This window comes from Eurosta solidaginis, chromosome 1 (genome assembly GCF_040869045.1).
Source record: "Eurosta solidaginis isolate ZX-2024a chromosome 1, ASM4086904v1, whole genome shotgun sequence".
NCBI lineage: Eukaryota > Metazoa > Arthropoda > Insecta > Diptera > Tephritidae > Eurosta > Eurosta solidaginis.
The window spans coordinates 91,182,185-91,209,148 of NC_090319.1; the positions used below are offsets into that span (position 1 = coordinate 91,182,185).

The 26,964-nt window shown below is 37.4% G+C and overlaps 1 protein-coding gene and 2 pseudogenes across 4 annotated transcripts in view; 2 read left to right on the top strand and 1 right to left on the bottom strand.

The window, feature by feature from the left end:
- Positions 1-26,964, bottom strand: part of RhoGAP93B (MyTH4 and RhoGAP_KIAA1688 domain-containing protein RhoGAP93B) — a 422,769-nt gene that overhangs the window by 188,389 nt on the left and 207,416 nt on the right. The window contains exons 19-20 of one of the 4 annotated variants that reach the window (XR_010948422.1): positions 16,711-16,891; positions 15,965-16,654 (exon numbers count right to left, since the gene is read on the bottom strand). The exons of the other annotated variants lie outside the window; for them this stretch is intronic. The gene's annotated coding sequence lies outside the window, so the exon portion shown is untranslated. Of the gene's footprint in view, positions 1-15,964; positions 16,655-16,710; positions 16,892-26,964 lie in introns of those variants that run through there. 4 annotated transcript variants of the gene reach the window in all.
- Positions 17,278-18,861, top strand: LOC137237247 (putative nuclease HARBI1; annotated as a pseudogene).
- LOC137237255 (putative nuclease HARBI1) overlaps positions 22,193-26,964 on the top strand; it is a 526,467-nt pseudogene continuing 521,695 nt past the window's right edge.

Below are 26,964 nucleotides of genomic sequence, written 5' to 3' on the forward strand. Positions count from 1 at the left end.
AATATTAGTAATACCTAACAACAATCAACAAGTATGTCCGCCTTTTTAAAAACCCGCGATTCTGCGCTCAATGCAATCAAACGACCAAAAAGTGACCAAAAGCACGGATGTTGCATTAACTGTAGATATCGATCAAGTTGAAAGTTATTTGCAACTCTTGAATGAGCAATGGGCTCGATTCAACGCTGCACAAGATGAGGTGGACACTTCATGTGGTACAGAAAACACTGCAGTTGAGGAGAGCACACGGACTGAAGCCGAAACTTGGTACGCATCGGCCCTAGCTAATTTTAATCGTGTTCTACAACAGTTTCCGCCTCCATTCGTTTACAAAAAATTGAGCTACCATCTTTTTCGGGCGATTCAACTGAGTGGATCAGCTTTTATGATTCCTTTTGCTCACTTGTTGATGGTAATGCTGCACTGTCGGACGGGCAGAAAATGCATTATTTACGAAGTTGTTTAAAGGGGAAGCGTTAAAGGTGGTCGGCGGTTTCAAAATCTGTGACGCCAATTATAATGAGGCATTGGACTTGCTCTAGTCCCGGTTCAAGATTATGAGAGTTATCGTCGAATCGATTTCAAGGCAATGGCCGATGTCCGCAAAGCGACAAGTGACACCGCCAGTGCAATTAAAGCAGTTCTGAACCCATATCAGCAGCATATTCGTGAACTCAAGGCATTAGGCCGCCATGTTCATTTCTGGGATGACTGGCTCGTCCATGAAATAGTATGTAAATTATCTTTTTAAACAAGGAAGCAGTGGGAGCTTTCGCTTTTGACTGATGCACCGCCAACATTTGAGGAGCTAACAACATTTCTTGAGACTCGATGTACATCCCTGTCTATGCTGTCAGCAGCAGCACCATTACAACCAAGTAAACCTATTACTGCTAGCAAACATACCAAAGCTTTCCATGCTATATCTGATCCCAACACTAATAGTTGCCCTTGTTGCAAGGGTGCGCACAAGATTTATAGCTGCGAAAAATTCGTCAGCCTTGATCCTACCTCTAAATCAAAGTTTGTTAAGCAGTAACATCTTTGCATAAATTGCCTAGGTTCGGGGCATTATAAACCTCGTTGCAATAGTTATTCGTCATGACGCAAGTGTTGCCAACGCCATCACACGCTATTACATGGAACGCCAGCAGCAACCAACAGTACCGACACCGCCGAAAACCAGCAAATAACATCGAGCTACGCCGCCGCAGATAACACTTCAGGGAATAGCACCAGCGCTCTTTCTGCAATCGCTTTTTCGACCGATAACCCCGCCCCTGAATGTGTGTCTTCGTGTTTAGATACGAAGTCTGATCCGCTACCAGAGAACATAACTATATTGTTGGCTATGGCTCTCGTTAAGGTACGAGATTGTTCTGGTCGCTTGTTTGACTCTGGTTCGCACGCCTCCTTCGTAACTGAGTCGTGTGTCCGACGTTTGGGCTTACGTAGGAGCTCATCTACCGCCATAATTACAGGCATTGGGTCCTCACAGGGAGGACGCGCTAGAGGTCAAGTTTCGCTGTCACTTTCATCGAACTTTTCTAATCAATCCTACGCTATCAATGCATTAATTTTACCAAAAAACACCGAGAATTTACCGACTCAAACCGTTAGTATAACTTCGTGGCCACATATCCAACGTTTGTCCCTAGCATACCCACAGTTTATGAGGCCTGGTCCTATTGATCTATTCATAGGTATGGACGTAATGGAGACGTTAATTTGGTCGGAGATTCGAAAGGGTCCATGTGGGATGCCTACAACTCAACGCACAGTGTTCGGTTGGACGATCTGTGGAAGTGTAGACAATCCATCAACGCCGTGTTTCCAAACTTATTTTTGTGAGGTGCAACTCGAAAGAGCTTTGACGAGGCTTTGGGAATTGGAAGACGCACCGGAGAAAACGTATCTACCAAGGGAGGAACAATTTTGTGAAGAGCACTTCGAAGCAACGCATACCAGATCATCGGACAAACGCTTCATCGTCGAATTGCCGCTAAAGCCTGATGTACCCCTTGGAAAGTCTCGAAACCAGGCGGTTCTTAATCTCTTACGCATAGAAAGGAAACTCGAAGCCGATAAAGATTTACGTGCCAGCTACAATGAGTTTATGCGAGAGCTCATAAGCATGAAGCATGAAAGCTGCTGTCGAAACGTCGAATCCCACATATTATATGCCCCATCATCCCGTGATTAAGGAGTCGAGTGTTACGATCAAATTAAGAGTCGTCTTCAACGCATCCGCTAAGACAACAAATGGGAACTCTCTCAACGATGCACTGCTTGTCGGTCCGCAACTGTAACAAAGCTTGGTTTGTATACTGTTATGCTTCCGAACCCACCGTTATGCCGTCATTGCGGACATTGCAAAAATGTACCGTCAGGTATGTGTTTCACCGAAACACGTAGACCTGCAGCGGATTGTTTGGCGAAGTGACCCATCACATATCATTCAAGACTACAGCATGCTTCGGGTAACGTACGGGGTCGCCGCCGCATCACATTTGACTGTCAAGGCACTTCAACAAAGTTCACGTTATTCAACAAGTATATGCGAAAATGCCGCTGCAATAATACAAAGGGATTTTTATATGTACGATCTTTTAACCGGCGCTTCGAGTATTGATGAGCTTCAGTCCTTGCAACAAAATGTCTCCAAAATCCTCCTTGGTAGTGGGTTTGAACTTCGCAAGTGGGCTTCAAATTGCGTGGAGCTTACCAACACTATCCCTAGCGCTTCAGAGAACATTGCTCATTGCTATATTGCTGAAGGTAAAGATTTTCACGCTCTCGGCCTCGTGTGGAACACGGAGGAAGATTATTTCACTTTCGCAATTAACCTTAAGCCACCACCTAGGCTTGCTACAAAGAGAGCTTTTTTATCGGATGCTAGCACGCAGTTCGAACCTTTAGGCTTGCTCGCCCCCACCACGATCAAATCCAATCGGAACGAGCCTATGCCGCCCTCATACGCGCGTACAGTATATAGCAACGGACAAGTTACGGTTTCCCTGATTTCGGCCAAAACCAAAGTAGCGCCAATAGTCTACTACATTACCGCGTTTGGAGCTCTGCGCAGCACATTTCGCGTCTAAGTTAGTGCGAAGTGTACTACAAAGTTGGGACGAACTTCGCTACCCGCTATACGCCTGGACTGATTCAACTATTACTCTGGCATGGTTACAAGCTCACCCAAGTAGATGGGAAACATTCATTGCGAATCGTGTGGCCGACATACAAGGAATTCTACCGCCAGAGTGCTGGCACCATGTACGCCAGAACGCAATCCGGCAGATTGCGCATCAAGAGGTTTAACGTCGCAAGAACTTATACAATATCAGCTGTGGTGGTCGGGTCCCGACTTTCTGTACAGCGAAGATCAGTTTTGGAAGCAATCTAGGAAGGCTGCCGTTGACATAACGGTACCCGAGGAGTGCTGGTCAATCATGACTAAATATACATCATTTTCAAAACTACGGAGGGTTATCGCATATGTATTAAGGTTCATTCACAATACTCGCGCTAGCAAGAACCGCACACCAAAAATCAAATATGGTGCTCCTACTTGTCAAGAGTTAGCTGCAGCCGAACTACGTTTAATTAAATATACCCAAAGTATGTATTTTACTAATGAGATTTTTCATTGCAGGAAGAAAAAACCGATTCCCTTGCGAAGTAGCTTGTTGCGTCTGCAGCCGTACCTTGATCCGTCAGGTGTTTTAAGGGTCGGAGGTCGCCTAAAATCTGCGGATGTCGCGCTTGACGCCAAACACCTTATTATCTTACCAAAAAATTCACCGCTGTCGAAATTAATAATATCTGACATACATAAGTATACCCTACACGCTGGGCCATGCATAATGACTGTCGTTCTTCAACACCGCTATTGGGTAATTGGGGACTTGCTTGAACCGCAATACATCCGTCCAGTCGATGGGCGATCTTCCTTCGTTTCTCACCACTTATGCACGATGCTTCACGCGCACAGCTGTAGATTTCGCTGGTCCGTATACTTATAAATTTGCACATGGAAGAGGGTCAAAGTCAACAAAGGGCTACATTTCGTCGTTTATATGCATGTGTACTGGTGCTATGCATTTGGAATTTGTTGGAGATTTGTCCTCAAGTGCCTTTCTCAACGCATTCAAACGTTTTATCAACCGTCGAGGTTATTGCAAATCTATGTACTCTGATAACGGTACGAACCTCGTTGGCGCTGACAGAGAATGGCGCGAGAGATATAAGAAGTGTATGGCAGATGAGAAGTTGCGATCGTTTTTCGCCGACTCCAACATAGAGTGGCACTTTAACGCGCCAATCGCGCCTCATATGGGCGGATATTGGGAAGTCGGTATCAAGCGCATAAAATACCATATCAAACGCGTTCTAGAAGGTAACTTACTGTCTTTCGAAGAATTCAGCACTCTGCTGACCAAAGTCGAAGCATGCGTCAATTCTCGCCCCTTATGCGCTGATCCGACCAGCGCAACCAATCTTGAAGCCTGGCCATTTCCTCGTCGGCGAGCCACTGAAGTCGATCCCAGAACCTGAGGGTCAAGGGTTCTGTGGAAATTTACTTCAGCCATGGCATTTAATCTCTTCTATGCGACAACATTTTTGGTGCCGATGGCGTGATGAATACTTGTTAAATTTACAACGTCGAACTAAACGGTTTAGATTCGCACGCAACTACGAAGAAGGAGATGTCGTAGCTTTGTTTGATGAACGAACTCCACTACGAAGTGGACACTTGCGAGGGTAATTCGTTGTCACCCTGGTAGCGATGGAAACGTGCGTGTCGTAACCGTAAAGACAAGCAATGGAGAGTACGTTCGACCCGTAACCAGACTGTGCCTTTTACCTCCAAAGGGCGATTTGTTTTGCGAGTTACCATCAGAAAAGTCGTAATATTTATAAGGTTTTCGTATTTTTTTTCATATTTATCTCGAATACTCAAGTTTGTAAAAATATAAAATTTTTTGAAATAGATTTTCAAAATTAAATTTTAAAGTTAATATTTTTTGATGTTGTTTTTATTTTTATTTTCGGCCTTTCAAAAGTTATATCAGGAAGAATTTCCGAGTTCTAGGCCACACATATATATTAGTAATAAAAATGCAATTAATTATACCATATATGTTGTATTTCCTTGTCGACAAGGTGCATTCACAAGTCCCTGAAGATGATTTCTAATTGAAATCGAAATATCGACAAAATAAATAAATACAACATATATGGTATAATTAATTGCATTTTTATCGTTAATATTTTTTAATAATTAAAAATGTCAAGTAAACTTTGCGAAGTTAAAAATTTGAAGTAAATTTTTGATGATTGAAATTTAAGTAAACTTTTTCGATTATTAAACTTTAAAAATGTTTGAGAGTATTAAAAATTGAATTTTTGTAAAGGTGAATATCTTTTCTAATAGTTATCTTAATAACTGAAGACTGAATTTGTAAACATATGATACTCAAAATACATAGTTTGTAATTTCTTGATATTTAAATATTTATTGTCAAATACCTTGAAATATTTATTATAAGATTAAGTTGAACATATCAGCAAATTTAAAAATTTATTTTGTTAAAATGTTTTTTTTTTGTAATTTTTTTTTAAATATTTATCAACTGGTCAATCATTTCGGAGTGTAGTATTTTCGTTTCGAATGGGTGCTTCAACAGTTGTACAAATTGTAGAAGAAGTCGTTAACGTTATATGGGAAGTGAAAGTTCCAAACGAAAGTGATTTTTTAAAAATTGCAGGGGAATACATAAAGTTGTGGGATTTCCCTAATTGCATTGGGAGTATAGACTGGAAAAATGTTCGTGTACAAAGCCCTGCACATTCTGCAACAATGTACTACAATTATAAAAAAAAAATTCTATTGTTTTACAAGCATTAGTGGACGCTAACTACAAGTTTATATGCAATGATGTTGGTGGTTACGGTAAAGAGAGTGATGGTGGAACATTTAGGGCTTCGAATTTATTTGTATATTTAACGGATGGAAGACTCAAAATTCCTGATGCCTGTGTGTTACCAAATTCTGACATCATTGCACCTTTTGTAATTATAGGCGATGAAGCTTATCCACTATATTCAAACTGTACTTTTATCATAATCCAATTTAAGGAATATGAAATAATGCCACAATAAAAAAAAATAACCGTTTTAATGCGACAATCAAAAAGAAATATGTACTTGTACATGCTCAAACGAAAGTAACGGTTTTTTTGTAACTATTATTATTAATTACTATGTATTATTAATTGATATTTTAAGCAACAATTTTACAATAAAAAACATGAAAACATATTATTGCACTTACTTGTTGAATTGAATTGTTTGGATATCGGTTGCCACAATTTATCAAAAATGAACCTGTTGTGGTGATTTGGATCTTTTTGATCCCTAATTGCAGATTTTAAAACTACTGCACTTATAAAATCTTCTGTGTCCATCATCGATAATAGCGAAGAAATTACTGACCTACAATTTCTACGCTCTTATCGATGATAGCGAGCGAATTGTGAGCTAGCGCGCTGCTCCGACATGTACACTTCTATTAAAATACATGCATTAATTTTCTACGCTTCGCTCTTATCGCTAATCGCATCTCTGACATGCACGCACCCTTACACAACAAGCCGCAATCAACCAACAGCGAGTTAACAAACGAGTGCAACAGTATAAACTCGTTCTCCATCACATCACATCACACAGTCCATTAAAATCACATCACACCGATATCAGGTCGCAAACAACATCACATCATCATCTTTTAACATCACATAAAACAGCGCAGCCCCTTAAACACAACGACTCGCTCTCACAACACTTAAGAACTGACGCTCTAAAACGGAGACAAACCCCAATGCGTTCACCATTGCTTGCCGTTTGTGCACCAAACCACACGGAGTGAGATTATGTGCCATCTGGTTGATATTTGGAGCTGACGGACGTGAACCGTTAAAAATAAAATTTTGTAAAGCTGGTCGAAGGTGACCGTAGCGGGTGCGGCCGAATAAAGTTAACATAAAATTCGCGGTCGAATACAAGTAATATGCGCAGTCGCAAAACGAAATTAATTTGACGATAAAGCAAATAAAATCTAACGCGAACAAAATTTAAAATCGCTAGCCAAAGTGATCCTCGTATCAGGCTGTTAGTTCATCATATAAATCCCGAGCAAGAAGGGGAACAGGAAGCGCAGCCGACCACGTGTGATATTGGAAGAGGAGCACAAGCACCGACATGCTTAAAGTCACCCAGTTTACAGAAACGAGCCTCAAGCAAGTGCAGCAAGGTGGACGAAGTAAGCACGACGAATCCTCCGAAGAAATAAGCAAGTAACTCATCACACCTGAGGCCACGTGAAGACACACAAACCTTAGTATAACAATATACCTGAGCAAGTCATCTTGTAGAAACTAATTGATTGTGCACGCAAATTTTTGCTGGAAAGAACAGGATTCCCACCACCTTATAGCAGCGGTTTGCGAACCAGTTTAATCATCAGCCATAATACAACGAGGGCGGTACATAAGGTGCTGACATGTCTTTTAATTTTAAATTTATAAATCGTACAATCGCATAAACCGTATCTAAAGAGAGTAGGTATATTTTATTTTAGTGCTTATCAGGCAATGTATAGTAGGAAAAAGACATTTTTATAAGAGTGTAATGCATTGTAATTAATGACTGGGTAGGAGATTGCAGAAATATTTCACGGTACGGGAAAGAAAACGAATTCCTTTTTTTATTCTTAATATATGACCAATTTGTAAGCTTATGGGCCTCCAAATGAACTAGCCGCGAGCCCATTCATTGATACAGTCGGCAAGGAAGGCCGAGCGTATGTTCCCTGACCGACTTAAAGAGCTCTTTCAGGTAGGGTCCAGGTAGCCTACTTTTTCTTTTTTTTAGAGGCGGATTGCCGAACTAAGGGCGTGGGAGTTTTGTTTTGGTGAGGGAGCTCCAGGAACATCCAAGAATATCATGAATGTCTAGAATTGCACCAATCTATGAAATTATCCGTAATAGAAGATGTTTGTCAATGTTTGAATGTAAACGAGATGTTGCTGTAAACTGAATATTTCTTGAAGGGAAGGGAAAGATGGGGAGGGAAACGTAAGTAAGACCACAAGGATTGGAGTGAAACCAAGGGGTTCGCGTAAGTATAAAAATATGAAAGGAACGGAAGGTAGGGTTGGCTTCCTGGCGATAAGCCCAGGCGAACACAGACTTAGAACGTTCCTGTAATATGCGCCCTGTCTCAACGTGCATTTTGGGTTAAGAAATACGGCCCGAATACTGAGCTAGTTGGGGCATGCACATTGAGGGCAACAAAGGGGTGTTGTAAGTATGTGATTACACACGTATCTTACACACGCGCATCATTACAAATACAATTAGGAAAAAGTCATATATATTATTTCTAATTGCTGTTTTTATGTACGGGTCCCTTTTCCCTCTTATTTGGAATCCAAATCTATAAATAAAGTTTTGGTTGCAAAGATGGAGATTCGGGCTATTAGCGAGCTTTGGGCAATTTTGGGCGTAGTTGTAATGGCACCACTGCCGATATGTCACTCTTTTAGAATGCGTTGTCATATCGGCAGTGGTGCCATTCCACCACCGCTTTTGCTTAGCTATATTTTGTAAACCATTATTTGGCTTTAAGTACATTTATTTCTTGTGGATGGCAACCACATACATTTTTGCAATACCTATGTACAATTTTCGAAACAATGGAAAAGGGGAAATAAGAATTGGAGAAAAAGAGAAGATGGTTCGTTAAATTTTGGGATAACTGATTTTTCGTTATTTGAATAAACCACTTATACATAGGTGTTTGCTTCTTTACATACATGCGTATGTATGTATGTTGGTATTCGAACGCGCACTTATTCATTGTTTCGAGGAAGAAAATCAATTGCTATTGAACTACAGAATTGTACGGTTGCTTTTTTACCTTCGGTGGTGTTTTTTTGACTCAAATAAATATTTGTACGCAATTTATGTTTGCGGAGTACCGTGGTTTTTATTGATTACCCCCTTTGTTTTCAATTTTATTAAAATAATTTGTTAAAAATAAAGATTGTGAGCACGCAAAAAAATCTATTTGTACTATGACACTATTGTGAATATTTGCACTGCATTTTCGGCAGTTGCTACCATACGCCAGATGGCAGCGCAAGCTGTAAGTTTCAATTGATTGATAGAACAGTTGATTTCTGTTGATATTTGATAAGAGACTTGTCTTTATATTGGTTGCGCAAGATGCGCACGGGTCCGGCTCGTTCTATTTAACATACAATCACTCACAAAAGTAAACATTTTTATGTTTGTTCTATGAATAGAAAATTTTTGTAAGATTTGGGATATTCACCTCAGGCTGCTCCTCAAGTTATCTGGGCCCGAATCGTAACATACGATCACGGATCGGCAACCATACGAAAGAAAATTACGTGATACGTCAAACGTATAAACAAAATGGGATTATAACATACGATAGCAAACGGAACGCAATTGATTTTCAATTCACAATAAATTCTACGATCCAAATTAGGTTGAATTGTATTTTTAGCTCACAATAGATTTTGAACTGTCAAATTGGTTGACAAAATATAAAAAATAAAGTAAATAACTGCGATGGATCAAATTGTATTGTTTTGTTTGAGCTCCAGTAATAGCGAAGGCGATGAGAAGATAGTTCAAAGGCGGTTAACCCTTTGGACTTATCGAACAAAGCGCAAGCATATCATTTATGTATTATATCTTTGTAACAAAAAATTATTGCAGTTTCTTGAAGAGATTGCGCTTAACTTAAGAAGCTTTTAGTTACTTTCTGGAGAAGTTAAATTTGAAGCAAGCCAAAGCGGGTGTCTTGCCGTGAATTCCGTCAATATTTCCTTTTGGCTTGGATTAAGCTTGTTTAATTTCGACCTTTGTTAATAATAAGAGTTTGAAATTTGTTATTATATTTTACTTGGTCATCTATTTTAACAGTTTTCTTACATCTTCATTGAAATTTGTATGTATACGATCGCCAGTTTGTGTTCGAATGAAAGTGGAACGGAACGTGGAACGTGTACGTTCAGTCACTCGTCACGTATGTTGCGATCCAAAATTACGATCGAAGTAGTACGTTCACGTATGTCATAATCCGAATATCATATTTTTACGTGACGAGTTATACGATCGGGGATGTTACGATTTGGTCCCTGTTTATACATTTTCTGTGGTGTATTTTGTTTTTGTAATAGAGTAAAATATATAACCACATAAGTTGATAACCACGCTTAAGTGAATAGCCGTAACACCATGAAAAAAATTAAATCCAGATTACTTTTGGGAATTACTATACATACATGTATATATGTTTGCGAAAAGAAACCCCTTATTATATTATTTTATTTCAAAAAAGTAACGTTCTGTGTCTTATTTGTTATATGCATGTGTGTAAAATTTACACTGTAAATATATCTTATATGCAATTTTTATTAAAAGAAAAACAATTTTTGTACCTGTGAATTAATGAATTAAATAAAGTTCAAAAACCAAAAAGCAAGTGTTCTATTTTAACATGGAAGATAGTGTTGATTTAAGATGACAAATCGTGTTAATTTAACAAGAATGATAGTGTTAATTTAACGTGACACATCGTGTTAATTCGACAGGGAAAATAGTGTTACACTAACATTGAATATAGTGTTGATTTAACATGAGTTACTGTTAACTTAACAAAAGATAGTGGTGGTTTACCACGAGTTCATGTTAACTCAACCACTGTATTCATGTCAATTCAGCATGACTTTCGTGTTAATGTAACAAGAATTCATGTTAGTTCAACGCGATTTGATCATGTTAAATTCACACTATTCCTTCATGTTGATTTAACATGTGGGAACAGTGAAAAAGTTAATTCATGTTAAAATAACATGAGTGATCGTTTTCAAAAATATCAACCTGAAAAAGTGTTAAAAAAGTGTTGATTTAACATGAAAATTTCTCTGGGTGTACTAATAGTCATCATCATACTCTTAGTGATGTCAATGTTAACCTTCCTATACTCGCGCCAATTATTGTAACATCTGTACTCGCGCACGGTCTCACAGACCGATAGTTCATACCCCCTACAATATATTTTATACATACTTTTTTTTTGATATTATAATTATTTTAAAAATTAGGGCATAATGAAACAAAATAGTGTGCATAGTACTTCATTTATTAATTATGTTACAGACTTTCAGTCTATCACAAATCAGTCTTCAAATTTGAGATATTTTTCTTAAGTAATAGGAAAACAAAAATAAAATCTGAACTTCATCTTAAAAACAAAATAAACTTCTTAATAATATTAAAATACATATCAAAGTATTTATCTATGTTTGGTTCAGTTTTGAGCCTCACCATAATAATCAGGGCATATTCGCGTCGGTCTCACGGACCGATTGGCGCCAAATGCTACAACAGATACGCTTCGCACGAACGCACAGCGTGCACTAAAACGAAGTAAGCCACAAATTCGGCAGCTAGCAGAGAGCTCGGCTTCTCCAGATTTTCGTGCATAAAAATAATTACGAAAATGTGTTTCGTCGCTCTCAGAGACTAATGCGCGAGTATAGGAAGGTTAACACTCAAAAAGGTCAAACAGAATCCGCCAATTGAGTTGACGAAGACGGCGGTAGAGGGCCTCTTGTTAGCATAACATAGTGTGCCTCCCTTACAAAGTAACATGCTAACAAAACAAACAAACAAAATCGCTGACCCTGCAGCGCGAAATAAGAATTATTGTGAAACCTTTAACTGTCACAAAGCCTACTAAATCGTCTAAATGAAAATCATTGTAAAACCGAAGTGTACTGAATATTTTTAATTACGAAACTGATCGTTAGTATCCTGCCCAGCGTCTGTCAACCCGACAGGCGTAACTCGCGTGTAGAGCTAACCATACAATATTATTCCCACATTCGTCAAAACTGCTGACGATATGTCTGGACATAAAACGCCCTTACGCAGAGCCAATCAATTACACCTATAAATGCAATTTGCACAATCTGAAATATGAGATCGATCGCCTTGAAATAAACAACTTCGTCTTTGGGAATGACGGCAGCAGCAAACCACAGAACTGAGCAGCAACGTTAACATTTAGATATAAGTAGATTAAAAACAATTGTAAAACTTCAGTTATAGTGCGACTCAATAAAGGAGCATAGATCCCATATAATATTATTTTTTTAGTTTTCTAAATACGATTTAAGTTAACTGGTCCACCTTTAGCCACCACAATCTATTCAGCTGTTTTGTATCACAAAGTACAAACCCCAAGGAGGAAAAAGTCGTTTAACTAGTAACGACATGGATACATTAGCTGTTCCAGAAAGTTATAGCGAAAACGATTAGCGGGCATTGTGCCAGATGTTTAACCATTAGCCAATGTTAGTGAATTTTATAGTCCAACTGATTTAACAGCAGCAGAGCAGGTTGAAGGTGCATTTTGCCATTTGAAAGGGCCAGATTACCACGTCATAACAACAAATAAACCGATATATATTTCAGGCGTTAATTTTACTTTAATACTAAATGTTTTATTAAATTAAATGTATTTAATTCAAACTTAGCGTCTTTTTTATCAGATTCACTTTGCTAATTTGTACTAGTGCCGCCTGACGTCGACATACAAGTTTACCAAATTCATCAAAAGTCAGCCGATATCAAGGATTAAGAAATTATAGTAATTTGTATACGTCATCGTTATCTTTCCACGTTAAATGGTAATACCGTCATTTACCAACGTCAAATTGGGCATTATTTGTCCACCGTCGTCATCCGTACACATTAATATCGTGTGTGTCCAGGATCAATCAAAACCCCAATTCACTAAACCTAGCTGCCTGCACTTCAGAGTTCGATTAGTTAACAAAAGTAAAGCAATAGGACTTAACATAAATGAAAAAATCTAGGCAGTAAATTAAGTTAAATTACACCATTCCATTACGTAGCAACGAAAGGGTAAAATTAGACGCAAGAATAAAAATATTTTTTAGATTAAACATATTTTAAGCTACGACCATTGGCTATACTTGATTCGCGCTGTTGGAATCTATTAAAGAGCACGCATTAGTGGAAATGATACTTGACTGGTTAAAGCAAAGCCAGCAAGATTAAAGCGTTAATTTGATCGAAAACATATTTCAATAGTGAGGGAGGTAGATTGTCATAGGCTGAAAGGGATACATAAAGCCATGGTCAAGTACTTTGATGCCACACAGCAAAGTTAGTAGTTAATTAGTTAGTTTTAAGTTTAAATAAAGAACGTTTAAATAAACATTCAGGTGACCCCGGGAATGAACAATAAACAGCAGGCAGCAACATATAAGCAATTATTCGCAACTATAAAGCAAGGCTGAAAGGATTGAAAAATGAGTGGGCGCATTTTGAGTTCACAGATAACAAAATTCTCTTAATTAATAACCTGCCTATAGACCGCAAATATTTCACCAAGGACTATTGCAACTCCATAATGAATGTGGTTTTAGAATACCGACATGTATCCGAGATGACAGCCCTGCAGTTGGCCCAAAATCAACACCAGTTGGCAGAAATTCAACCACAGGTGTTTCAAATTCAAAAACAACCGCAGTAGTCGTTTTTACCACAATCAGAAGCAAACAGGTTCAACAAATTAGTACAGCTTCAATAAGGGTAATGATGGCGTCATTACAACGGGCATTAGATTGACACAGTTTCATCTAGATGCCAACCGGCACCTGACAAACTATGGGTAAACAACAAGGATATACATTTTCAAACCTATGAATTGCTCGATGATCCAACCCAGGAGGGTTACAGTATCAATAAATTCCTGCTCATGAAGGAAAGAGTTCGGGGCAGTTTCAAAAACGGGGGAGAGTGACTCTCACGCAATGCACTCTTCAGGCACCAACACATTCAAAAATCAATCAGTTAGATTGCCATTGAATTGAGTATTCCAGTATACAAGGCTCTAACCCAGAGAATAATCATAGTTCATCAATGCCGTCCAATAAGCATTCCAATCTACCAGCAGCATGTGGAGAGCCATCGGACTTACTTTGTCCTCGAATTTCCATTACTGTAGAGATTGATTATATTAGCTCTTCTTTCAAGAAATTCTACTGAGCTCCAAGTATTAAAATGTATATTTCCTGAATCCTTGTTTATTTTTTTTTTTGTTCAATGCACAAATGAACGGTTGGCCCTCCTAAAAGCAAAAGGAAACCGTAATATACTCCCAACTGATGGCATCAGAAATTAAGATTTTGTTAGGAATTTCGCTTATCAAACTCCCAGAGATTTCTGATTACTGGTCCCAAATCGAGAAACCATGGGTAACGAGTATATAAAAAAAAGCGATTGCACGAAATCGCTATCAAAATTTAATGCCAAAACTATATTCCAATTTTCCTAAGCAACCGGAAACGGCATCAAAACTGTATTATATAGAAGTTGTCAATTGCTTGAGGTATACTTTTATAAGAGCCCGCAGCGATAGCACACGTCAGAGCATTGATGAATCGATGGCTAAATTCAAGGGACGATCATCACTAATACGCATATTGTCACTTGCGAAGCGAATATATTTGGCGAGTCGAATTCACATCAAATTTGCATTGTGGGTGGCGAATGAACTTATTCGACTGCCATGTGTCATTGCCATTCATACAAATTTAATTAGTTCATCCGAATTTGACGTTTCTGTCATCTGTTTTTATTCAGCCCTATTCTGCATTTCGATTACGTCCCCGTTCTCCGTTACGTTCAAGTCGAAGATAGGTATTCTACACTACGGCGTAATCGAAAGAAAAAGAGGAAGAGTGATTAAATTTTCGAAATCAGCTGTTTTGCGTGGAATGTGTGAAACAAGAACACAAAAATAGAAAAATATTAATCAAAAATTGTGAAAAATTGCTAAAAATTGTGAAAAAATAGTAAAAATATTGTGAAAAAATTATAAAAAAAGAGCAAATGGAGTCGATCGCAGCAGCTTTATTGATGGAAGAGGAAAATGCGACACAAATGGCTGAGGCTAAGGCTGAGAGACGGAGATTGCGCGATATCTGTAATCCATTTCAGATGAGTGAAGAATTGTGAGAATCTTGTTTACCAGTGTTAAATGTTTTTATATTTGCTTTATTTTTTAGATTCAGGAAGAACTTTAGGCTAAATAAAGATGCCTTTAAATATATTTTGGATATTTTTACCCCAGAAGCACAATCAAATAAGAAGTATTGATGCCAGATATCCTGGATGCAACCATGACTCACACATATGGGGTTTAAGCAAAATTAATGAGTACATGAAACGGCGATATGAGGAAGGTGAAAGAAATACGTGGCTCTTAGGTATTGCTTTACTATATATATAAATAATTGTACATTTAATTAAAAATAATACAAAATTAAAAAAAATTAATTTAAATCAATAATTTTATTGACAGGTGATGCTGGATATCCATTGCTACCTTGGGTAATGACTCCTTATCGCTCTGTTCATGAAGGAAGTCCACAAAGCAATTACAACATGCGGCACTCCAAAACCAGGAATATTGTTGAACGAACGATTGGAGTGTTGAAGAACCGTTTCCGTTGCTTATTGGGTGCTAGACAGCTGCATTACTCACCTTTAAAAGTTAGCAAGATTATAAATGTTGCTTGTGCCCTCCAAAACATTTGTATTTATTATAGAGTGGAAGATTTAGATAGCAATGAATTGAACTTTGAGAGTTCTTATGAAGATCATGACACTAACGACGAGGATTATTCATCCATAGCGAATGGTATACGTAATAACATACTTGCTTCTTTTCAAAACAGATAAAGATACAAATTTATTTTCATAAAATTTCATTTTTAACTTTATTGATTCTTCATCTATTTAAACAATTAAAATTAGTTAATATTTCATTGTATATGTTATGTATATTTAAATATTTCAGTCTTTTGATTATTCAGTCGTTTTACAAATATAAAAAATTAATAAAATAAAGGAATTTGTTTTTTCTTTAAGCTTAATTATTTCCGTCATAGTCAGGGTGCTCTAATTGCAGCATCTTCATTTTTATTTCAATTTTTCGCTGTAACAGCTCCTCTTTAATCCTGTTGTGTCTTTGTTGTTCTTTAAATTGTTTCGCTGGAGTCTCCGCCAAACTTTCGAGCGATTGATTCATTCGCCGCAAATATGTACACATTTTGTCCATTTTATTCAAAGAATTTTCATGGAACTTCGTGGCATTTGTATAAAATTCACTCTGAATGTATAATTGTTCTTGCAGCAAGGAAGAAGTGGTCTCCTTTACTGCTCTTCTTTCCCTGGGCTGGCTACTAGCTCTGCTAGTGGAAGGTAGATTATCATCAAAGGAACGGTTGGAAATGTCCATTTCAGACAGCTGACCATTTTCAACCGCTACCCTTCCACCGAAATCTTGCGCACCTCGAACACCGCTTGTGCATGTTTCCAGCCCAGTTAGCCCTATCACTTTCTCCTCAAGTGGACTTATGCGTTGGATTTTACACTGACCGCCACCGGTGCCCATCATTTCCTTTTTGTTGCTAGAAAGCTTGCGTTTTATGTAGCACTTCCAATCGATCCACACCTGCAATAAATCATTGCATTTATTTTCAAACAATTAAATTCTCGGTAATCTCTTACCTTTTTCCAGGCAGTAGAATCCTTCCTTGGCGGACCAAGTGCATTTAGTGTACGCGCGACCTCCTCCCAAAACGCTTGTACCTCTTCTTTTGGGCGCTTTTGAAATCCTTGGGCGATGTCCCTCTTACTTTCCAACATTTCGGCAAGTTTCTCATATTGCCCGGGTGTTGTTGTTTTTGACCTACAAACAATCAAAAAAAAAAAACCACCAGATTATCAAACCAATTGAAAATTTTTATTTTAAATTTATTTTACAGTGATTAACAAACATTTAACTTACATTTTTTATAAATTTTTATCTTTTAAAAGCGCGCAAAACACAAATTGAAATTTTCTACGTCAACAAATTTGCAACGGAGAAAAACGGAACTACGATCGAAATGCAGAATACACAAAATCGAACGATTCGAAGTTGGATCGAAAGAGATTGGAATACAGAATACCAAAATTGCCAAATCGAAAAAATTCCAATCCAAGTCGAAATGCAGAATAGGGCTGATTATTTATTTGTGCACAAACAGAAATGTAAAAAACAAGTTTATTAAATAGTAATAAATAAAGTTAAAAATGTTTTATAACGTTGATCTTTTTTTCGAAGACAATTACAATGTTGAGCAGCGAGTTGATCTTCTTCGTCAGCGGCGTTTTATAAGAGATTACTCCAATCCCATGGAACTTCCACAGTGTAAGTGCAGTGCATATTGGTTATTCAAAAGATGTAAAGCTTTTGTGTATTTTTTGTGTGTTTTTAGATTCATAACAAATTTCCGGCTAAGCAAAGATGCATTTATGTATGTGCTGGACAAAATCAAGGACAGTTTTCACTGCCGCTTGTCATCATCTGTAACGCCAATGCTAAAATTGTGTTGCGCACTCCGTTTTTTTGCCCATGGCAGTTATCAGCAAGCTGTAGGGAATGAGTTTCATTTGGGACTTGCGCAACCCACAGTTTCCCTTATTTTAAAGAAGATACTACCAATTTTGCAGAGAAATTTGCAGGGCGGCGATAAAAACCGAAATGACAGAAGAGGAAAAGCAACAGGCAAAGAGCAAATTTTTCATCAGGTCAGGAATACCCAACGTGATTGGCTGTGTTGATGGTACGCATATTGCGATTTATGCTCCCAGCGCAAATAGACACCTCTATCTGAATAGAAAAGGGTTTTTTAGCATAAATGCGATGATTGTAAGTTTTCAAGACATGGATACATAAAATATTGTTGTTAGTAAATTGTATATTTCAGGCTTGCGATCATGACATGAATATCCGGTTTGTGGATGCTAGATATGCTGGTTCAACACATGATTCGTTTGTGTGGAATAATAGTTCATTAAAAAGTTATTTGGAAAATATGCATCTTAGCGGCGATAACTCTATTTATTTACGTAATTTTGTTAGTTACATCAACACAAATATAATCGGGGTATTAAGACTTAGCTCGTTACTCAAAACTATCGACTAACGGAGTAACGAATCAAGTGCGAATACCCTTACTTTTTATGACGTATTATTAAAAAAAAAATTTATTTATGTGTAGGTGATTCCGGGAACCCGCTGAGTTCGTACTTACTCCCTCTTAAAATACTCTTTAATACCTTTCATTTGATACACACGTCATACAAACACATTCCAGGGTTACCCTCGGTTCATTTTCCTAAATGGTTATTTTCCCTTATGTTGCCACCATAGCTCTCAACTGAGTATGTAATGTTCGGTTACACCCGAACTTAACCTTCCTTACTTGTTATGACGTAACATTAAAATAAAATATACTTATTTGTAGGTGATTCGGGTACCCGCTGAGTTCCTACTTACTAACACCCTTCCGTCTTGCAGAGTCTGGAACTAGGGAATAAATTTTTAATAAGAAGAACGCAAAAGGTAGAAACATCATAGAACGTACGATCGGAGTTCTGAAATGCCGTTTCAGATGCCTCCTCGGAAAAATGCACTACAATCCTGACAAAGTTAAATCGATTATAAACATATGTTGCGCTTTGCACAATATTTGTAAGAAATTTCGAATCAGTGACCCAGACGAAGCAGAAATTTTTACTGACGCCATTGTATCGTCGGAGCCAAGTGACGAAGATGGCAACAGTACACCAGGAGAGCGTCGCAGAAGACAAATAGCTGATGCTTTACTGTAAAACGAGTAGGGCCGTTTTAATGGCGTTTTCTTTTGTAGAAAAAAGTTTACCCTCGTGTCACCTATTGAACTTTTGACCTAGGCTGGTTACGAATTAGTTAGGTTTAGAAGAGTTATCGAGGCCAATGCCCCACTAGGGGAAATGGACAACAGTATTAATTTGTACCTATATTTTGTATTAGAGTACAGTGATGCTAGTGAGATAAGGAATGTACTGAAATTACTTTTATTGTCCGTAATGAACTTTAAGTTTTATTAGCTGTATTTTATTCCCAAGCTAAAAGCAAAAAAATACAAATTTTAAAATATGAAGATTTTATTGAAATTCCTATGAATTAAATTGAAATCATAAAATAGATATTTGCTTAGTTTTTATTTCATTTATTCAATAAAAATCAACAATTCAATTCAGACTTATAAAATGGTGAAGGTACATATATATTATTACTACAAGTAAATAAATAAAAATCAAATATTTATTTCAGACTTTTTAGTTGACGATATGCGTATTAGGTTATTGCTGCTTATTTCATAAGTATAAGGCCACTCATATTAACATGTTCTATTTTTTTGTATTATTTCGTTTAGTTAATTTTTTTGCTAATAGAATACCAAAATAGGAGTCGTGTACAAATATACGCTCTAAACTTTGTGGATGTTTTTAAAGGTTAAAAGACGTTTTTAGAAATGTTGAAATTTCTTTTTAATAATTCAAACCGCAGAACTGAAAATATCTTTTTGTAGCCCATTAAACTTTCCTTCATATGAAAGTATATGATGCCTCCAGTAAATAATTTTAAAAAATAACATAGATCTGACCCGTTCGGCGAGTCGGCGATAAGAGTTACAATTTAATGGGATACAGAATTATAACTTCGGTTCAGATGTTTGAAATATTTGAAAAAATTTTCAAGATATTTCAAAACCTTTTTTAACTTTTACAAAATGTTCACAAAGTTTGGAGTGTCGATTTAAAGGGTCTTAATTTGGAATCCCATTAGCAAAAAATAAAAACTAATACGAAATGTTAAAAAAAATTAGAACATGTCAATATGGGTGATCTTATAATTATGAACTGGGGTATATTACACTTAAAAACTAGTTTAAAATAAATCACATATTAATTCAGTACTTCATTAGAAAATAAAATATATAAAAATAAACACAAATTCAGTCACGTAAAGAAAAAATAGAAATGAAACTGAAAGTAGTTGGACGATTTTATTATTTCCTTAGATTATATTTCAAGGTTTTCAGTTCCAACTCCTTCATTTTCATCTCCATTTTTTCTTTGTGTTGTCTTTTTCTTTCAACACTTTCTTCCTTTTTTATCTCTTCTTTCTTTTTCAATAGTTTTATTTGGTCTTTTTTGAGTTCGTAAATTTTTCTAACATATCTTGCCATTTCGTCTAATTTTTCCGTCATTTTTGTAATTCCCTCGCAAAGGGTTTTTTGCATTTCTCCCTGCTTTTCAACTGCCTTCAAGCGCATATTTTCGCGATCCTCCAGTGTCATCCTCGGACGGGGAGTCGATGAACTTGGGAGTGATATTTAAGTCTCGAGGATCTTCTTCACCCTCGGTTTCGCTCTCACTCGTGTTGTCACTCTCACCCCCCTTATTACCCGGATTATTGGTTCCACGCCCGTTATCACCCGGATTATTGGTTCCAAAGGACTGTCCTGTCGGGTTGGCGGCTTCTTGGAGGTTCAGTAGCTCATCCACGGATCTCTCTAGCGCAGATAAACTTCGCTGGGCGTACGGTCCTCCTCCACGGTCTCGCTGCGGTTTGTAGAAACCTTTGTTTTAAGCTTCAACTTATAATCTAACCAAACCTAGGATAAATATATTGGTAAGTATGAACTGACACGCAGAATACAATTCAGTTACTACTAGAGGCCTGCACGTATACGATGGTTCGGGTATATAACTAAGTAAAGCTTCTGACGATTATCACGTTGTCATTTACTTTGGAAACTTGCATCGTGATATCGTACGGTTACTTTTGAAACTAACCGGTTAAGTATCTTATCTGGTGTTATCAGAAAAATAGTAGGCGGTGGCTCGGAGGTAGGATCTAACCAAACCTAGGGCCCATCCCTGCACCCTTCACAATGCTAGTAACATACCCGAGTAGATACGTTAGCAGGTAAAGCTGCTGTACTCGAGTCGATTTCCTGGTAAATTTTCTCAAACAAAGTGCCTACTTGTATATGATGGTTGAATTGAGTTGGGAGTCAAAAAAACCATCAGTAATTCGACTCGTGTAAAACAGCCTTAAGTATCAAAAGTAACTCCAGTCAGTAACCGTACGATGCTACAATGCCACGATTCTGCGATGTATACTTTTGTATTATTCGTGTAGGTCTATTCTTCTTACCTTGTTCCACTCGCGCCCGTTACGGATTGGAGGACCTATGGAGGTAAATTCCGTGGCGAAATGGTCCCACAATTCTGCCCTGCTCCTCCTGGTCTTTCCAAAATTCCCCATGCCTCTGGCGACGTCTGGATTATTTTCCATCAGCTCGACCAGCTTTCGGAATTGCTGCGGCGTTGTTCTTCTCATTCTGAAAACTTCATATATTCAAACCAATAACTCAATTTAGTTAAATGAATTACTCACTTTTATTTATTCAATTTATTTACTTTTTTCAATTGAAAACATTCAAATAAATGCCAATGCGTCCTTTTCTATTTTCAAGCGCGAACAAAATAAGTATTCGACAAATTTTGACAGATTTGGCGAAGCGAATATGATTTTTTCGCTTGTGGCAATTCGACAAATTCATCTTCGTCACTCATTCGACAATTCGAGACCGCGAAATTCGACAAAATTTTCATTCGCTTCGCAAGTGACAATATGCGTATAAAGCAGTATCTTCCGCTGAAGCGCATTAAACGTGGTATTAAAATTTGGCAAAGGTGTGACTCTAAATGTAGATACACCTACGATTTTAACACTTATACGTATATTGTGACTTGCGAAGCGAATATATTTGGCGAGTGGAACAGGTTAGCGAACACACCAAAAATTTGCATTGTGAGTGGCGAATGAACTCTTTCGCCTGCCTTGTGATGATGCCATTCAAACAAATTGAATAAGTTCATCCGAATTTAACGTTTCTGTCACTTACTACATATATTTTGATTTGTTTACAATATATCTATTTATATGTGCATAAACAAAAGTGTAAGAAATTAATATAAACGTGATAAATAAAATAAATATAGCGATGATTTCCAACATTGATTTTTTTTCGAAGAAAGTTACAATGTCGAACAGCGAGCTAACCTTCTTCGCCAGAGGCTTTTTATAAGGAATTACTCCAATCCCATGGAGCTTCCGCCAACAGTGTAAGTTTAGTGCGGTTTGTTTCTTGAAGTATATAAGTTAACACCTGCTAAGCAGATTTATGGGAAACAATATCTTCCCATATGAATTGCCGAATATGAAACCTACTAATGCATTTAATGTGAACATTCCGTTCACACCAAAAACGCTGACGCTATGTATGTGAAGGTGCGCGTGACAATATTGAAGTAAAGTAGTAAACAACAACAATGCTTTGAAATGAACGATAAACAACAGCAAATGCGACAAATGCAACAACAATATCAACTGCGACCGCTGCTGCCTTCGCCACCGCTTTAGATAAAATAGTTTGATTCTGATATTTACGTTCAGTCTTTTGCCAGGCTCTAATCGACATTGTATTCGGTGATTAAAATTAAAGCAAACATAACAAACCCTTTTTCGTTTTTATTTGAATTGAAGAGCGAAAGTAATTTATATGAAAAATTGTATTTCAATCTAAATGTGTTTATAGATTCATTGCGAATTTTCGGCTTAGCAAGGATGCATTCATGTATGTCCTGGACAAAATTAAGGACAATTTTCACTGCCTCCTATCGTCGTCTGTAACCCCTATGCTAAAACTTTGTTGCGCACTTCGTTTTTTTTGCCCATGGCAGTTAGCAGCAAGGCATAGGAAATGAGTTCCAGTTGGGACTTGCTCAACCCACTGTTTCCCTCGTTTTAAAGGAGATGCTGCCTATTTTAGAGAGAGTTATTTACGGCGGCAATAAATATAGAAATGAGTGAAGAAGAGAAGTAGGAGGCAAAAAGGAAGTTCTTCATCAAATCAGGAATACCGAACGTGATTGGGTGTGTTGATGGCACACATATTGGCATTTATGCTCCCAGTGAAAATCGACACCTTTATCTGAATAGGAAAGGGTTTTACAGCATTAATGCGACGATTGTAAGTTTTAAAGTTTTCAATACTTCAATAACGTTGATAATAAATTATCTATACATTCCAGGCCTGCGATCATAACATACATGATTCCTTTCTGTGGAACAATAGCGCATTAAAAACTTTTTTAGAGGAGAATCAGCTAAGCGACAATAACTCCATTTACTTAGGCAAGTTTACCTACTTTTGCTGGATAGAGGGTTAACTATCGATTTTCAATTTTCAAGCTGAGATTACTACAGTTTAACCGCCTTACTTTGGTGAATTAACCTCTAGTTAACTAGCAAAGGTTACCTTCTTTCTATAATCAGAGCATGGGTGGAGATGACATATCTGACTAAAAGTTAAGACCTACGATCAAAACAGAAAATCGTCAAAATAGTGGCGTAAAATATTCTTCAAGCTTTTAATGACGTCTGTTGTAAATGCGCATATCCTTTATCAGGAAAATAGCCACAAAAAATCCCAACTAAAAGAATTCATTGTTCCTCTTGCAGAGCAGCTCATTGCGCAGGGTATAGCCAGGACAAGGTCCAAGGTCAATAAGAGCAAAAAAGATGTTAAATGTGGGGGAGCATATGGCAATAAAACAAACGAACTTATTCACCCTTATCGCGAGTTTTATTTTCACCCGAAAATATTCACAGTTTTTGTTCACCCTATCAAGAAAGATTCCGGCTTATTGGCAACTCTTTGTTCGGGAGAAATGAACAGCGGGAAACCCAAATTTATTCGCTTATATTTTACAGGCGAACGAGAGAAAAACAAAATGTAGGTAATTTTTTGTTTTGAATACTGATATTCTTATAAATATATGTGGGGCGTACATCTGGCACCATATCTGTACTTCAAACATCTGGTAACCTTGATGCTTAGTGTAACAAAATGTCAAGAGAACAATAAAAGAAGAAGCCGAAAGAAGAGTTGAGTCGTGTACGAGCCGGTGATCAAAGCGTTTGAAATTTAATCAATTCCTATAAAACTATAAAATACTTGTTAAAATACAATACATATTCTATTTCTTTATAACATTTATCATTCTTTTAATAAATAAATTACAATTTGTGTGAATTTAAAAGCTAAATATTAAACCTAACCCACATTTTGGGGACTCGTCCAGAAAAAGACGAAGTGAAGCGCAAACAAAATTTTTTTTTATAATGAGCTGAACTGCAAAATAAAATGTCTTTAGATTCAATACAGAACGTTCGCGAAAGTTTGCGACGCAGCAGCGAACAAAGTGTAGTGGCATTGCACAAACTAGTGTTTGAATCCGAAGGTGATAGAAATAATCGCAAACGCTTACGTGAATTCACCGGTTTTGATTTTGAGATTGTTGGCAACCCTTAATTGTAGATTAAATTCCGAAAATGTTCACTTGTCAAATGTATTTGTATAAGTATCTACTATAGTATTGTGCCGTTCATTTAAATATGTATGTGACATCGCTAATGTATAAATAAGTGTCAAAGGGCATAACGTTACATATTCCTTTTCTGTCTGCCGAACATCCAACAACTGGTAATTAAATACGCGGTAAGACTTTATATATTTATTTGTTTTTTATGTAATTATGACCTGTAAATTGTATGTTATTTTATGTTTAATAAAGATTAAGCTACGGCTAACACCCGACAAAACATAACAGTGGCGACGAGATAAAAGGCTCTTAATAAAAGCAAATGACAAACCCATTGGAGCAAGTGGTAGCAACACTTCTGGCGCGGCAACAAGAAACCGCAGATCAACAAAAACAACTATTGGAGCGGTTGATCGCTGCAACATTTACAAATGAGCAAAATGGTAGGAATGCAACACAAAGCACAACGGGCAGTTCCGAGGCTATTATGGAAACAATTTCGAAAGGTATTCGTGAATTTTGCTATGATGCGGAAGAAGGACAAACCTTTGCCAAATGGTATGTGCGCTATTAAGATAACTTCACAGTTGATGCTGCATTATTAGACGATGCTGCTAAGGTACGTTTGCTTTTACGCAAGGTAAGCACAAATGTGTTCGATAAATACCGGGACTACATTTTGCCTGCACAGCCACGCGATTTAAATTTTGAAGACACAATTGCTACATTAAAAAAATTGTTTGGTAAGAAAGAATCACAATTTAGTACGAGAGTAAAATGTATGCGAAATGTGCGCGAAGAAAATGAAGACATTGTGACGTATGCAGCTCGAGTAAATAGGTTATGTGAAAATTTCTCGCTACAGAATTGCACGGCTGATATTTTTAAATGCTTGATGTTCGTTCAGGGTATTCAATCGACACGTGATGAAGATCTTCGCGCTCGACTTTTAAGCATGCTCGACTCTGAAACTGTATATAGACCACTAACACTAGATAATTTAGTCGCGGAAATTCAGCGTATTAGAAATTTGAAAAGTGATGCGGTCGTAGCTGAACAGCAATCCAAGGTTCAAGCAGTTTCACAAGCTCAGCATAAACAAAGTAAATTACCTAGCAAGTCAACTCCAATTGTAGATTAAATTCCGAAAATGTTCACTTGTCAAATGTATTTGTATAAGTATCTACTATTGTATTGTGCCGTTCATTTAAATATGTATGTGACATCGCTAATGTATAAATAAGTGTCAAAGGGCATAACGTTACATATTCCTTTTCTGTCTGCCGAACATCCAACAACTGGTAATTAAATACGCGGTAAGACTTTATATATTTATTTGTTTTTTATGTAATTATGACCTGTAAATTGTATGTTATTTTATGTTTAATAAAGATTGAGCTACGGCTAACACCCGACAAAACATAACAGTGGCGACGAGATAAAAGGCTCTTAATAAAAGCAAATGACAAACCCATTGGAGCAAGTGGTAGCAACACTTCTGGCGCGGCAACAAGAAACCGCAGATCAACAAAAACAACTATTGGAGCGGTTGATCGCTGCAACATTTACAAATGAGCAAAATGGTAGGAATGCAACACAAAGCACAACGGGCAGTTCCGAGGCTATTATGGAAACAATTTCGAAAGGTATTCGTGAATTTTGCTATGATGCGGAAGAAGGACAAACCTTTGCCAAATGGTATGTGCGCTATGAAGATAACTTCACAGTTGATGCTGCATTATTAGACGATGCTGCTAAGGTACGTTTGCTTTTACGCAAGGTAAGCACAAATGTGTTCGATAAATACCGGGACTACATTTTGCCTGCACAGCCACGCGATTTAAATTTTGAAGACACAATTGCTACATTAAAAAAATTGTTTGGTAAGAAAGAATCACAATTTAGTACGAGAGTAAAATGTATGCGAAATGTGCGCGAAGAAAATGAAGACATTGTGACGTATGCAGCTCGAGTAAATAGGTTATGTGAAAATTTCTCGCTACAGAATTGCACGGCTGATATTTTTAAATGCTTGATGTTCGTTCAGGGTATTCAATCGACACGTGATGGAGATCTTCGCGCTCGACTTTTAAGCATGCTCGACTCTGAAACTGTATATAGACCACTAACACTAGATAATTTAGTCGCGGAAATTCAGCGTATTAGAAATTTGAAAAGTGATGCGGTCGTAGCTGAACAGCAATCCAAGGTTCAAGCAGTTTCACAAGCTCAGCATAAACAAAGTAAATTACCTAGCAAGTCAACTCCAAGTAGATCTTGTTGGCAATGCGGAGGTATGCATTTCGTGCGTGATTGTAATTTCAGTAACCACAAATGTACTCAATGCGGTAAAGTCGGACATAAAGAAGGGTATTGCACGTGCTTTTCGGAACGTAAAACGAAAAATGCTAGTACGAAGAAAAAGAGTAAGAAAACGCGTAAATCAATCAAAAGCGTATTTACAATGTGTGGTAATGGTGCTAAAAACCG